The following is a 15,488-nucleotide window of genomic DNA, read 5'->3' as shown; positions in this document are numbered from 1 at the left end:
GCCCTGCATGATTATTCTTAGAATTTACATTTTAAAAAAATAATTGTTAAGATTGGTCCATGCTTTGTTGAGTTATGCTCTTACCAACACATTTTACAATTAATTTTTATATTATAGAGTAGCGGACTCGACAGACTTCGTTCGGTCAAATAGATTTTGAATGTGGCAGTTTATATTTCGAACTTAAGACGTTTTTACTCTGCTGGCCGTCACACACCGCCCTATCATCATGGTGACGGTTCTGTTCAGGAGAATTAAACCCCGGGACCCACTAAAAACCCCGACTGGGATGTTTGCCAGAGGACTTCAAACTAAGAGGGGAACTTAAGGTTCAAACTTGATTGAAAAAAAAGAGGTTGTCTGTAAAGTCGGTTTACTGACGATAGTTTAACGTGATAACGTCATAAGAAAATACTGATTGAATGGTTGCATTTTTCAAAAGAAAATTTTAATTTTATTTGTTTGATAGATATTTTGTATGGATATAGAGAATGAGTTAACATTAACATAACATAATATACTTAAACATAACATAACATAACATAACATAACATAACATAACATAACATAACATAACATAACATAACATAACATAACATAACATAACATAACATAACATAACATAACATAACATAACATAACATAACATAACATAACATAACATAACATAACATAACATAACATAACATAACATAACATAACATAACATAACATAACATAACATAACATAACATAACATAACATAACATAACATAACATAACATAACATAACATAACATAACATAACATAACATAACATAACATAACATAACATAACATAACATAACATAACATAACATAACATAACATAACATAACATAACAAAACATAACATAACATAACATAACATAACATAACATAACATAACATAACATAACATAACATAACATAACATAACATAACATAACATAACATAACATAACATAACATAACATAACATAACATAACATAACATAACATAACATAACATACCATAACATAACATAACATAACATAACATAACATAACATAACATAACATAACATAACATAACATAACATAACATAACATAACATAACATAACATAACATAACATAACATAACATAACATAACATAACATAACATAACATAACATAACATAACATAACATAACATAACATAACATAACATAACATAACATAACATAACATAACATAACATAACATAACATAACATAACATAACATAACATAACACAACATAACATAACATAACATAACATAACATAACATAACATAACATAACATTACATAACATAACATAACAAATTACCCCGTATTAAAGCACTTATCAACAGCTTTCATTTGATACCCATATTGTACATACACAACCAAAGGTTACCCGGGTCCACGTTTTGACCTATATCTCGAGACCCCAGTTACGGAGCGGCATGAAAAATACTCTATTCTAAAACATTCACCAACAGCTTTCATTTGATACCCATATTGTACATACACAACCAAAGGTTACCCGGGTCCACGTTTTGACCTATATCTTGAGACCCTATCTACCAATAGGTATTCAAACTATACGAAAATCATCTTCAATACCTACTTAACAATGTGTGTAAGTTTGGTTTAATTCGGTTCAAAGACACGGCGGGTCCACGTTTTGGCATATATTTCGAGACCCTAGTCATCAATAGGTATGAAAATTACCCCAAAGCACTTATCAACAGCTTTCATTTGATATCCATATTGTACAAACACATTCTAGGGTCCACGTTTTGGTCTCTATCTCGAGACCCTAGTCACGGAGCGGATGGAAATACTCTGAACTAAAGCATTCACCAACAGCTTCCATTTGATACCCATATTGTACATACACATCCGAAGGTTACCCGGGTCCACGTTTTGACCTATATCTCGAGACCCTGTCTACCAATAGGTATCCAAACTATACGGAAACCATCTTCAATGCCTCCTTAACAATGTGTGTAAGTTTGGTTTAATTCGGTGCAAGGACACGGCGGGTCCACGTTTTGGCATATATTTCCAGACCCTAGTCATCAATAGGTATGAAAATTACCCCGTGTTAAAGCACTTATAAACAGCTTTCATTTGATACCCATATTGTACATACACAGCCAAAGGTTACCCGGGTCCACGTTTTGACCTATATCTCGAGACCCCAGTCACGGAGCGGCATGAAAAATACTCTGTACTAAAGCATTCACCAACAGCTTCAATTTGATATCCATATTGTACAAACACATTCTAGGGTCCACGTTTTGGTCTCTATTTCGAGACCCTAGTCACGGAGCGGCATGAAAAATACTCTGGACTAAAGCATTGACCAACAGCTTCCATTTGATACCCATATTGTACATACACATCCGAAGGTTACCCGGGTCCACGTTTTGACCTATATCCCGAGCCCTATTTCCAAAATAAAATATAATCCATGTTACTCGTGGAGGATGTAGCTTTCGAATGGTGAAAGAATTTTTAAAATCGGTCCAGTAGTTTTTGAGCCTCTTCATTACAAACAAACAAAGTTTTCCTCTTTATAATATTAGTATAGACAACATATCTTATAAGGTATATGGTAAATGTTACCATACATTTTTTCCTTCATATATAATAAAAAAATTAATAATAATAACATTAAAACAACAGTTATTATTAACAAACTTGGTTTTATTTTAAATTCTTCAAGTGAATCAAATTAAAAATAATCAATAAGAAGGCATATGCAAATACAAATACGTGAATTTATATATGTACATATGCGCATATACATATATTACATATATACGCTCACTTAAGTAGGAGAGAGCAAGATGCCGAACGTTGCCGTTCGTTTGCTTTGTTTGCTTTGTCGTTCGTTCCGTGCTTTCGCTTGCAGTTCATTCAATGCAATGAGCAAGGTAACGACAAATGAGCAAGGTAACGGCAATGAGCAAGGTAACATTAATGAGCAAGGTAACACTAATGAGCAAGGTAACGACACATTTTTTCGTGCGTGCAGCCTGTTAAATCGAATTATAAGACGTTATCACGTCAAAAAAATTAATAATTATAACATTAAAACAACAGGTATTATTAACAACCTTGGTTTTATTTTAAATTCTTCAAGTGAATCAAATTAATAATAATCAATAAGAAGGCATATGCAAATACAAATACGTGAATTTATATATGTACATATGCGCATATACATACATATATACGCTCACTTAAGTAGGAGAGAGCAAGATGTCGAACGTTGAGGTTCGTTTGCTTTGTTTGCTTTGTCGTTCGTTCCGCGCTTTCGCTTGCAGTTCATTCAAGGTAACGGCAATGAGCAAGGTAACGACAAATGAGCAAGGTAACGGCAATGAGCAAGGTAACTACATATGAGCAAGGTAACACTAATGAGCAAGGTAACACTAATGAGCAAGGTAACACTAATGAGCAAGGTAACGACACATTTTTTCGTGCGTGCAGCCTGTTAAATCGAATTATAAGACGTTATCACGTCAATAATCTAAAGGGATAGGGGGAACCTAAAGGTGACAAATATTTATGAAGTGGCACCCACACTTGAATGGCAAAACATAGAGATAATTAATTATTTATTATTATTATTATTGACATTGGGTTAATAACCGATATAATTAAGAATAATGAAATAAAACGTATATAAGTATTTTCAGTAATCACTTTATTGTAAGTCAAGTGAATCATAATTATTAACAAAAATCTGTTTTATTTTTATTGTAGTGCTTTATGATAAACAACGTTTTTTTTTTATTACCTGGTGAATATACACACAAACCTGATGGTTTTCCAACACTGGAACAGGCAACATACAATTGACTATGTGAGAAACATGGGTTTTCTAGATTAATTAATAATGTTTGTCTTTTGTTCGTCTTCAAATACATATGTTTTTTTTTTTGGTATTCTTAAAATATGTTTGGATTTGTTCTTAGAATTTACTTAACTATTTTTATTTATATTTGAGAATGAAATCATTCGTTAACTCGTTCTGAAACTAAAACAAAAGAAAGAATATTGCGAGTCCAATCAAATCTTTACCTTTTACATTTTTTGACTTTTCAATTTGGTCGAGTTCAAAATATTAATACTTTTGTGTGAACGCATTAGATCCTCCAACGCGAACTCGGACACACACATGTGAACGCGCAATATTTGTATGGGAAAAAGAAAAGAGCTATTTTAGGGTTTTCCCGGAAATTATTCGAAATTTTCTCGCCGTACAAACCATCCTTAGACTTCAAGGAATATTTAAAAAAAATAATTGTTAAGATTGGTCCATGCGTTGTTGAGTTATGCGCTTACCAACACATTTGGCAATTCATTTTTATATTATAGACTAGCAAACCCGGCCCGCTTCGCTGGGCAAAGACATGGTGGGTCCACGTTTTGGCATATATTTCGAGACCTTAGTCATCAATAGGTATGAAAATTACCCCACATTAAAGCACTTATCGACAGCTTTCATTTGATGCCCATATTGCACATCCACAACCAAAGGTTACCCGGGCCCACGTTTTGACCTATATCTCGAGACCCCAGTCACGGAGCGGCATGAGAAATACTCTGTACTAAAGCATTCACCAACAGCTTTCAATTGATATCCATATTGTACAAACACATTCTAGGGTCCACGTGTTGGTCTCTATCTCGGGACCCTAGTCACGGAGCGGCATGAAAAATATTCTGAACTAAAGCATTCACCAACAGCTTCCATTTGATACCCATATTGTACAAACACATTCTAGGGTCCACGTGTTGGTCTCTATCTCGGGACCCTAGTCACGGAGCGGCATGAAAAATACTCTGAACTAAAGCATTCACCAACAGCTTCCATTTGATACCCATATTGTATATACACATCCGAAGGTTACCCGGGCCCACATTTTGACCTATATCTCGAGACCCCAGTCACGGAGCGGCATGAGAAATACTCTGTACTAAAGCATTCGCCAACAGCTTCCAATTGATATCCATATTGTACAAACACATTCTAGGGTCCACGTGTTGGTCTCTATCTCGGGACCCTAGTCACGGAGCGGCATGAAAAATACTCTGAACTAAAGCATTCACCAACAGCTTCCATTTGATACCCATATTGTATATACACATCCGAAGGTTACCCGGGCCCACGTTTTGACCTATATCTCGAGACCCCAGTCTCGGAGCGGCATGAAAAATACTCTGTACTAAAGCATTCACCAACAGCTTCAATTTGACATTCATATTGTACAAACACATTCTAGGGTCCACGTTTTGGTCTCTATCTCGAGACCCTAGTCACGGAGCGGCATGAAAAATACTCTGAACTAAAGCATTCACCAACAGCTTCCATTTGATACCCATATTGTAATTATATACACATCCGAAGGTTACCCGGGCCCACATTTTGACCTATATCTCGAGACCCCAGTCACGGAGCGGCATGAGAAATACTCTGTACTAAAGCATTCACCAACAGCTTCCAATTGATATCCATATTGTACAAACACATTCTAGGGTCCACGTGTTGGTCTCTATCTCGGGACCCTAGTCACGGAGCGGCATGAAAAATACTCTGAACTAAAGCATTCACCAACAGCTTCCATTTGATACCCATATTGTATATACACATCCGAAGGTTAACCGGGCCCACGTTTTGACCTATATCTCGAGACCCCAGTCTCGGAGCGGCATGAAAAATACTCTGTACTAAAGCATTCACCAACAGCTTCAATTTGGTATTGATATTGTACAAACACATTCTAGGGTCCACGTTTTGGTCTCTATCTCGAGACCCTAGTCACGGAGCGGCATGAAAAATACTCTGAACTAAAGCATTCACCAACAGCTTTCATTTGATACCCATATTGTATATACACATCCGAAGGTTACCCGGGTCCACGTTTTGACCCTTTTCCCGGCAATTATTCGAATTTTTCTCACCTTTAAAACCTTCCCTAGACCTCCACGAATAATTCAAGACCAAGATAAGATAAATCCGTTCAGCCATTCTCGAGTTATAAGCGAACATAAGGACAGATTTTCACATTTATATATATAGACTAGCAAACCCGACCCGCTTCGCTGGGCGAAGACACGGTGGGTCCACGTTTTGGCATATATTTCGAGACCCTAGTAATCAATAGGTAGGGGAGATCGGGGGGTCGTGAGACACGGGGGGTCATGAGACACGCTCACAGCCCTGAACTGAAGAGCGCGGCATCTGTCTGGTATCTGCGTAACTTCTTGCTAGCTTTCAATCATAATATTTACATGACAAATATTTTGTTCATGCAGGTTATTTGTGTGTCCTCATACCGCGACTCCACTTGTGTGATTGAAAGTTTTGCTGATAATCGTTTTTGTTGTTTCTTACACTTTGTTGAACAAGCTAATTATAAAAGTGCATGCATCAAAACCTTCCTTGGTGAGTAGCCTTTTGACCCACAACAAGAGTTTTGCGTAAATATTAAATGCATCCATAAAACAGTGGCCACATTGAAAATAAAGCAATTGGGGGGTCGTGAGACAGCGTATTCGGGGGGTCATGAGACATGCTATTTCCGTAATCTAGGAACATTTAATAGTATTCTACAGCCGTATCTCGCATTTCTGTGTTACGTTGATGCCATTAATTTGGAAGTACCCAGTCCATCAACGATGCCAAGCACATCGACGATTCCAAACACATCAGCTGCACCAATTCAGCATATATTACAAGAGGTTGGTCCTCTGAAACACAGCGCTCCGATCAAGAAATCTAATCGAGGTCGAAAATCAATGGGCAGCACTATTTTGACTTCGGAAGTTAACGTGGCCAATTTACGCCGAAAATCTGACGAAAAAAAAGCAAAAGATTCTCAGAATAAAGAAAACCAGAAGAACAAGGCAGCAAAAGCATTACCATCGAAGCGCGGACGTCCTAGAAAATCTTCGGTTGTAATGACGATTCAAAATATGTCGGACTCTGAAGATGAAGACTTTTGTATTATCTGCAAAGGTGTAATGCCCAAAAAATTAAACCGAAACAATTCGATTCACTGTAATACTTGCGATAGACCTGTTCACTTGAAATGTGCAAATTTAACAGCCGGCTATTACACCTGCATCCATTGTGAATCTGATTAATCTAATATTTTCTTTTTCGGATATTCATTGACTTGATTGATTAGGTATATTATTCATATTGTTCATATCAATTATATTGTAGAAGCCAATATATGCCTTTTTAACGATTGAAATAAAAAATTTTTATAAAATCAGGCCGTTTTCTTTCTGATGAAATTTGTGTCTCACAACCCCCCGAACATGCGAAAATCCGAAAAAAATGATTTTTGAGCAGGCAGGCAAAACTTAGAGATTTTTCTATAATTTTAAGAAATTAATCTTTTGTCAAAGTGTTGTTATACTTAATCACAATTAAAAAATTTTAATGTGCAGAAAAATGGATAGGTTATATTATGTTTATGGTCAAAAAACAAAACCCGTCTCATAACCCCCCGATCTCCCCTATGAAAATTACCCCACGTTAAAGCACTTATCGACAGCTTTCATTTGATGCCCATACTGCACATCCACAACCAAAGGTTACCCGGGCCCACGTTTTGACCTATCTCTCGAGACCCCAGTCACGGAGCGGCATGAGAAATACTCTGTACTAAAGCATTCACCAACAGCTTCCAATTGATATCCATATTGTACAAACACATTCTAGGGCCCACGTTTTGACCTATATCTCGAGACCCCAGTCACGGAGCGGCATGAGAAATACTCTGTACTAAAGCATTCACCAACAGCTTCCAATTGATATCCATATTGTACAAACACATTCTAGGGTCCACGTGTTGGTCTCTATCTCGGGACCCTAGTCACGGAGCGGCATGAAAAATACTCTGAACTAAAGCATTCACCAACAGCTTCCATTTGATACCCATATTGTATATACACATCCGAAGGTTACCCGGGCCCACGTTTTGACCTATATCTCGAGACCCCAGTCTCGGAGCGGCATGAAAAATACTCTGAACTAAAGCATTCACCAACAGCTTCCATTTGATACCCATATTGTATATACACATCCGAAGGTTACCCGGGCCCACGTTTGGACCTATATCTCGAGACCCCAGTCTCGGAGCGGCATGAAAAATACTCTGTACTAAAGCATTCACCAACAGCTTCAATTTGACATTCATATTGTACAAACACATTCTAGGGTCCACGTTTTGGTCTCTATCTCGAGACCCTAGTCACGGAGCGGCATGAAAAATACTCTGAACTAAAGCATTCACCAACAGCTTTCATTTGATACCCATATTGTATATACACATCCGAAGGTTACCCGGGCCCACATTTTGACCTATATCTCGAGACCCCAGTCACGGAGCGGCATGAGAAATACTCTGTACTAAAGCATTCACCAACAGCTTCCAATTGATATCCATATTGTACAAACACATTCTAGGGTCCACGTTTTGGTCTCTATCTCGAGACCCTAGTCACGGAGCGGCATGAAAAATACTCTGAACTAAAGCATTCACCAACAGCTTTCATTTGATACCCATATTGTATATACACATCCGAAGGTTACCCGGGCCCACATTTTGACCTATATCTCGAGACCCCAGTCTCGGAGCGGCATGAAAAATACTCTGTACTAAAGCATTCACCAACAGCTTCCAATTGATAACCATATTGTACAAACACATTCTAGGGTCCACGTGTTGGTCTCTATCTCGGGACCCTAGTCACGGAGCCGCATGAAAAATACTCTGAACTAAAGCATTCACCAACAGCTTCCATTTGATACCCATATTGTATATACACATCCGAAGGTTACCCGGGCCCACATTTTGACCTATATCTCGAGACCCCAGTCACGAAGCGGCATGAGAAATACTCTGTACTAAAGCATTCACCAACAGCTTCCAATTGATATCCATATTGTACAAACACATTCTAGGGTCCACGTGTTGGTCTCTATCTCGGGACCCTAGTCACGGAGCGGCATGAAAAATACTCTGAACTAAAGCATTCACCAACAGCTTCCATTTGATACCCATATTGTATATACACATCCGAAGGTTAACCGGGCCCACGTTTTGACCTATATCTCGAGACCCCAGTCTCGGAGCGGCATGAAAAATACTATATACTAAAGCATTCACCAACAGCTTCAATTTGATATTCATATTGTACAAACACATTCTAGGGTCCACGTTTTGGTCTCTATCTCGAGACCCTAGTCACGGAGCGGCATGAAAAATACTCTGAACTAAAGCATTCACCAACAGCTTTCATTTGATACCCATATTGTATATACACATCCGAAGGTTACCCGGGTCCACGTTTTGACCATTTTCCCGGCAAATTGTGAATCTAAACCATTCTCGAATCCCATTGAACACACACAAAAAATTTCATCAAAATCGGTTCAGTCGTTTAGGAGGAGTTCAGTGACAAACACACGAACATAAGAAATATATATATAAAGATTTACAGACGTGAAATAATAATATAATTATTCTTACACATAAAAAAGGAGCACTGGCTGCCAGGACATCCAGCCTGCTGATGTAAAAGCAACAGATAGTTAGCTGAAAAGCTTAAAAGAAGACTAGAATACTGAATTGATTAATCAAATCAATTTTTTCAATCCTGATTTAACTAGCAATTCTGTCATATTTGATATATTTTCTGAGGAAGTAGTTCTTAACAGTGTACAAGGCCTTTGGTTTCGGAAGATACTTTTCCTGATTTGTTCAAAATGTGGGCAGTCGTCGAGTAGGTGCCAGACCGTTAAAGATGGTGAGTGACACTGTTGGTAGCATGGAGGGCTGGAACCATTGAAAACGTATGAAAGTGTGGCGATTGTGTGCCCTAGACGAAGGCGGACAAATGATTTGATTTCGTTACAACGGCAATTTAATGGGTAGTTTGGTTTTATCCTGTTTGGATTATTTGCGATATAATGATGGGAAGAGGATCTCCAATTGACCATTTGTGCATTATAGTGCCTGTGATATATAAATTGGTATACGTCTTTTTTCGAAATATAGTCGAAAGTAATTAGTGGTTCTTTCCCAGCGATTTTAGCTCGTTCGTCCGCTAGATTGTTCTCTCTTATGCTTGCATGGTCTGGAACCCACATAAGTTTTATGCGGTCGCTATTTTTATAATAATTTGCTCCGGATACAGGAGATGATGTGCGTCTTGTTCATTATGTTCATTATCGAGTAAGTGACTGATTTGCCATCCGTCCAATGTACTGCTTTCGGTAAAGGGTTTTCAGCGAAGGTAATACCATGAAGGATCGCTGCAGCATCGGCTGTATAAATGGAGGCACAGCTAGGGAGGAGGCCGGCCGTGATTGTTTCCCCTTTCCAGTTGACAAATGCAAACGAGGTGTTAGTATCAGTTTTTGACCCATCAGTGAAGTTGTGACTTCTGCAAAAAGACGTTGATAAACAGTAACATTGGTGTGATTTTTACCATATTTCGTTAGGTTTAATATGAAATTAGGCTATTTCACCAAATAAATAGCTTAGGTATAAGTTTCTTCGTATTCGTCGTGAATCTCTCTTCAATTGTGGGGAGGTCGGCTTCCGTCCATATAAATTTTGTTAGGGATTTAGGCTTCTGCTTCCAGCCGTGTGGTAAGCTAAGTAAATTAGTTTTATGTTGCTTTTCACACAGTTACCATAAATGGGAAGGTCATAGTCTATCTTCGATAATATGAGTGACCTGGGGTGGCTTTCTGTAATTCGATATCGAGCAAAAACGATAGTCGAAGTATCGTTTTTGCTTTCTCTAACCAAAAATGTCGTAGCGTTACATCGAACGTTCGATAGATACAGCTCGACACCACTTTTGCTCTCGTTTTCATTTTCTCAGCTGTTTATTTCTTCAACTGAAATGTGAAATCGCATTGCTAAAGCGAAAAATAAATTAATAATGAGTTACTTTATGTATGTGATAACTTTAAGCTTAGTTTTTTACCTTTTATAATATAAAAAGAAAGACTTATACCTGAGAAATGAAGTACAATTTTTTGTTATACTTAAGAAATTTTATTTAATTTAACAGCAATAAAATGAAATCTTTACATTGCTGATTGGGAAATATGGTCTTTTATTCTATTTCTTATCCTCTCTGATAATCGATTGTTTATGTCTAATTGTGTACATTATAACAGTCCTTCTTGCCTTTGAGTTAGAGTTTCGTTGCTGAATTGATGTGGAATATTTCTATTGATGCATACATTGTGAAGAGCGGCGCACACGTTTGCAATTTTTGCAACCAATGTTGGGTTGTACCTTGGCTTTCTATCGTCCGATAATATTCTCCAGCGGCCTAAAGTAAACAATGCAATTAATATTAGTATATTTACCTTTGATTCAATAAATACAGGAACCTTTGTATACGCCAATGCTTCTTTCGACAATGCTTCTAGCCTTACTGTGAATTTCGTTGAAAATACATTTGCCTACATCAGTCTCATTTTCGCGTAATCGATACGGGGTCATAAGCCATGGCTCAAGAGGGTATCCAGAATCCCATAAAAATATACATATTTATTCCCATCACTTAATTTTTTCCTATTTAATTACTCACCTAATAGCCACGAACTTGTATCATTTGAGGCTTTCCAAACAAAGGAATCGAGCGCAGCCCCTCCGTACTGTGGAACCACTCTTTGCACGGCTGGAAGTTTTTTTCGAAAGATATCCATTGGTTGCATAGTGTTTCTTCCATCGACGATAATGTGCTGCGAAATATCTTCGACAGAGTACTGTTCCCCATTGCTGCTGTGTGTGCGCCGCCAGTTTGCCACTGGTAACCGCCACCTGCTAATATCTCCAGCGTTGCAGCTAGCCTCAAAATTGGAGGTATATGTGTACTCCTAAGTCCATCTCTAAGGTTTATTTCACAAAGAACGTACATAAAAACCTCCTTGGTCAGTCGGTATTTTGTTTGGAAGCTGTGCAAAAGAAATACTTTGATATTTACTTAATGAAATTTGTATTAATCTTACTATAAATCGGGCAATTTCATTGGATTCGACGCATCGCGTATTCTCCTTCTATTTATTGAAGAGTTTTCTTCATTAAAATCTTCCAATATTAAAAAATAGCGCCAATTGTACATATTTACTTTTAATTTTTATTGCTTTCATGCACTTTTTGACAATTATAAACCACTTTCCAAACACTTCCGAAAATATGAAAACGATAGTACAAATATCGAAATACGGGAACCAAAATGGGATCGTCGCGCATTCGATATCGAATTAAAGTGTCGAGCAAACGAGTGTCGACTACCGAATTACAGAAAGCCACCCCTGGTTACATTTATTAGCGTTGAAGAGTTAATTAAACAGTGCTTAGACGACAAATATTTGATAATATTAAGCCTAGCAGCGAGTTGTTTAATTAAATATGTACAATGTTCTTTGAAAATTAATTTTTTGTCAAAAATTACACCCAAAAACTTTAAGTTAGCACTATTTACAATTTGCATGTTATTATAACTTAAACTAAAGTATTTACATTTATGTTTCCGACAAATATGGACGTTTTTGCATTTATTAATAGATACGTTGGCACCCGATGATTCGGACCAAGTGCTTAAGTCAGATAAATAGTATACTAACGAAATCTTGTTTAAAGATGTTTAGGTCATTAATTTAAGAACACAATAGTAAATCGTCAGCATAGCATATGTAAGAAACATTTTAATATTTATCAATAATTGGGCTAATTTCATTGAAAGCAATTATAAATAAAACAACCGAGAGTGGAGAGCCCTGGGGGATGCCGTTGTGCATAACAAAAAAGTCTGAAAAGGTATTATTTACTTTGGACACAAATCTGCGATTAGTGAGGAAGGGCTGTATAATTTTAAGTATTTTACCGCTAAGGTTCCATTTTCCAACTGCCAACTCCGAAACGGTCGAAGGCCTTCTCGAAGTCTATGCTTAGAACCGAGAGGTGGTTTCTATTGGAAAAAGCACTAGAACCGTAGTTTTCGAACAAAAGCAAGGCATCAATAGTGCCCTGACCTTCTTTGAAAGCTACTTGCTGTGGACTTGCATAGTTGTTGTTCAAAGCATACCATGAAATGCGCTTTCGAATATTTTGCCCAAACAGCTACATAAGTAGATCGATGGGTCTGAAACTTCCGTTGCAATATTTCCTGGCTTTAGAATGGGAATAATAACTGTATTTCTTCACGCTTGCGGATAAATACCTTAATTGAAGATATTGTTGTATAGTTTAAGTAATCTAATCTTTAGGCACAAAGGTAGATGTTGAAGCATGGGGTACGATATTCTGTCGCCCCCAGGGGTTTTGCCAGACAGTGAAGATAAAGTGGATTTTATTTCATTGTATACAATCTCGCAGCCAGTGATATTTTATTTTGTATAAGAACTGTTATTGGAATTTTTTAAGTATTTGTGTTTATCTGAAATGAAAGTAGAATGGAAATTTGAGTCGTGCGAGTATTCGGACCAATAAGATGCAAAGTAGTTTGATAATTCTTTGGCGTTGGCGATGGGTCAATTAGGGTTATTTATGGCAATTGGTGTGGATTGAGGGTAAATACCAGACAGCCTTTTGATGTCATACCAAGCCTTTTTTGGACTTGTTTTGTGATTGATAGATTCGGTAAATTTATGTAAATATTCCCTTTTAGATTGCTTTGATTTCATTCGAAATAGCGCATTGCCTTTTTATACAGTATAAGATTATAGTTAGATCTTACTCGCTTATATTCTGTCCAGTAGAAACGTTTTTCGTTTCTTAATTTAGCTAGCTCAGCAGACCAGTACAGCACCGTTTTTGAAAAGATTTTATTAGTGGATTGTGAGATAGGTAGTTGAGCTGAGGTGCTTTTCCCAATTCGTTCTGTCTGTTAAAAAATTTGGTTTGGGTTTGGTTTTGTAAATAGGAGGAGTGGGGAATACACTAAGGATAGGAAAGGGGTCGCTACCGTGTAGGTGAGGGAGTGGGAGTCGTCAGCTGACATGGTTTGCTCTTTATTATTTTCATTATTATGTGGTATATTTTCTGCTAGGTTAATAGAAGAGGTATCGGTTGGCATTTCAGTCAGAGTGCATGAATCAGTTATGTTTTGATAAGAGTTGGTTAACGAAATGATGTTTGCAAGTGTGGCTTCGAAGCTGAATGGAGTGTGTAAGAGAGTTTGCGAAACAGGTGTAAAAGACTAGTTACCTCTTTTACACCTGTTTCATTTCATTATAGGGTAGTTGGGTTTTGTAGTTGGTTTGTGGTGAATTATTGGGTAGAGAAGAATTTGATTGAGGTGGGTTCGAAATATTCGGTGGAGCAGTAACATGTGATTTGTTTGATAAAAAGGGTGGTGGTGAGGGGAGAGATTTGGAGTTTAGGGCTGGAATGTTGGTTGATTTTTGTGTCTCTTTGAATTGAGTGATGATGGTGTTTGTGCTTTGTAAAGTTTCAGCGCTTCGCGCATGGAACATTTGTTTTGACATTTTATTTTAAGTATTTCTTTCGTTTGCAGTTAGCGCAGAGTATGCGGGTACATTGGGTGAAAGGGCAAATTACATGACTCACATGTGGGTGTATTGTTACAGCGTTTAGCTGTGTGGCGTTGGTAGATTTTACATCTCATTGGAATAGGAAAATAAGGCTTTACCCTAGCGCTCCGCCAAGACACATCAACTTTATCGGGTAGCTCGTAAAGGTCGAAAGTAAGTAAAATAGCACCAGTGAATTGTGGAACACCTTCTATTGTTTTAGTGAACTTTTATACTCCGACTACTTCTTGTTTGCACATATTTTCAATTATTTCTTCCGTACTGACGTTGTTTAAACAGGGAGCGTATAGTGTACCTTTTACGCTGTCATGATATTTGACATCAATTTCACAAACACCAGGAAGTTTTTTGTCCGAGATAAACCTTTGAGCTATTTGACTGTTTTAACAAGCAATAGGAGATTGCCATTACGTAGCTCCGTAATTATTTCTTTGCTGATGGCTTCTAAAGCTGTATGTACTGCGAAACAGGAATAATTTGAAATAGGTTTATTTGAGTTAGTGGCGCTGATGATAAACTTTGGATTTTCTTTTTTTGATTGGGGCAATTCGGGGAAGTTGAGCGGAGTGTATGATGGTTTTTTTCTTTTTGGGTGGGGTTCCGAGGCGAGCAGAGCAAATCTGTTTTTCCATGAGGTCCTGCGGCCCGGGGGCCATATTTAGTATATTTTCGCACTCCGAGCACTTGTATGCGAAACACTTGTTAATAAGTAACGATAAGCGAACGAAAGACTTACAAGGAGAACGCGTGCACGTATATCAGGTGTGTATTGCGTGAAAAATGTCAAAAAAGCACAAAGATTGTCAAATACGTCTTCTCAGAGCGAGCAACTGTCGAGGACTGGCCAACTTTATTATTTTAATATTCGTGATGCTGAAGGTTTCGCAGAA

This window comes from Anastrepha obliqua, chromosome 6 (assembly GCF_027943255.1).
Source record: "Anastrepha obliqua isolate idAnaObli1 chromosome 6, idAnaObli1_1.0, whole genome shotgun sequence".
Classification (NCBI taxonomy): Eukaryota; Metazoa; Arthropoda; class Insecta; order Diptera; family Tephritidae; genus Anastrepha; species Anastrepha obliqua.
This window is presented reverse-complemented; position numbering follows the sequence as displayed.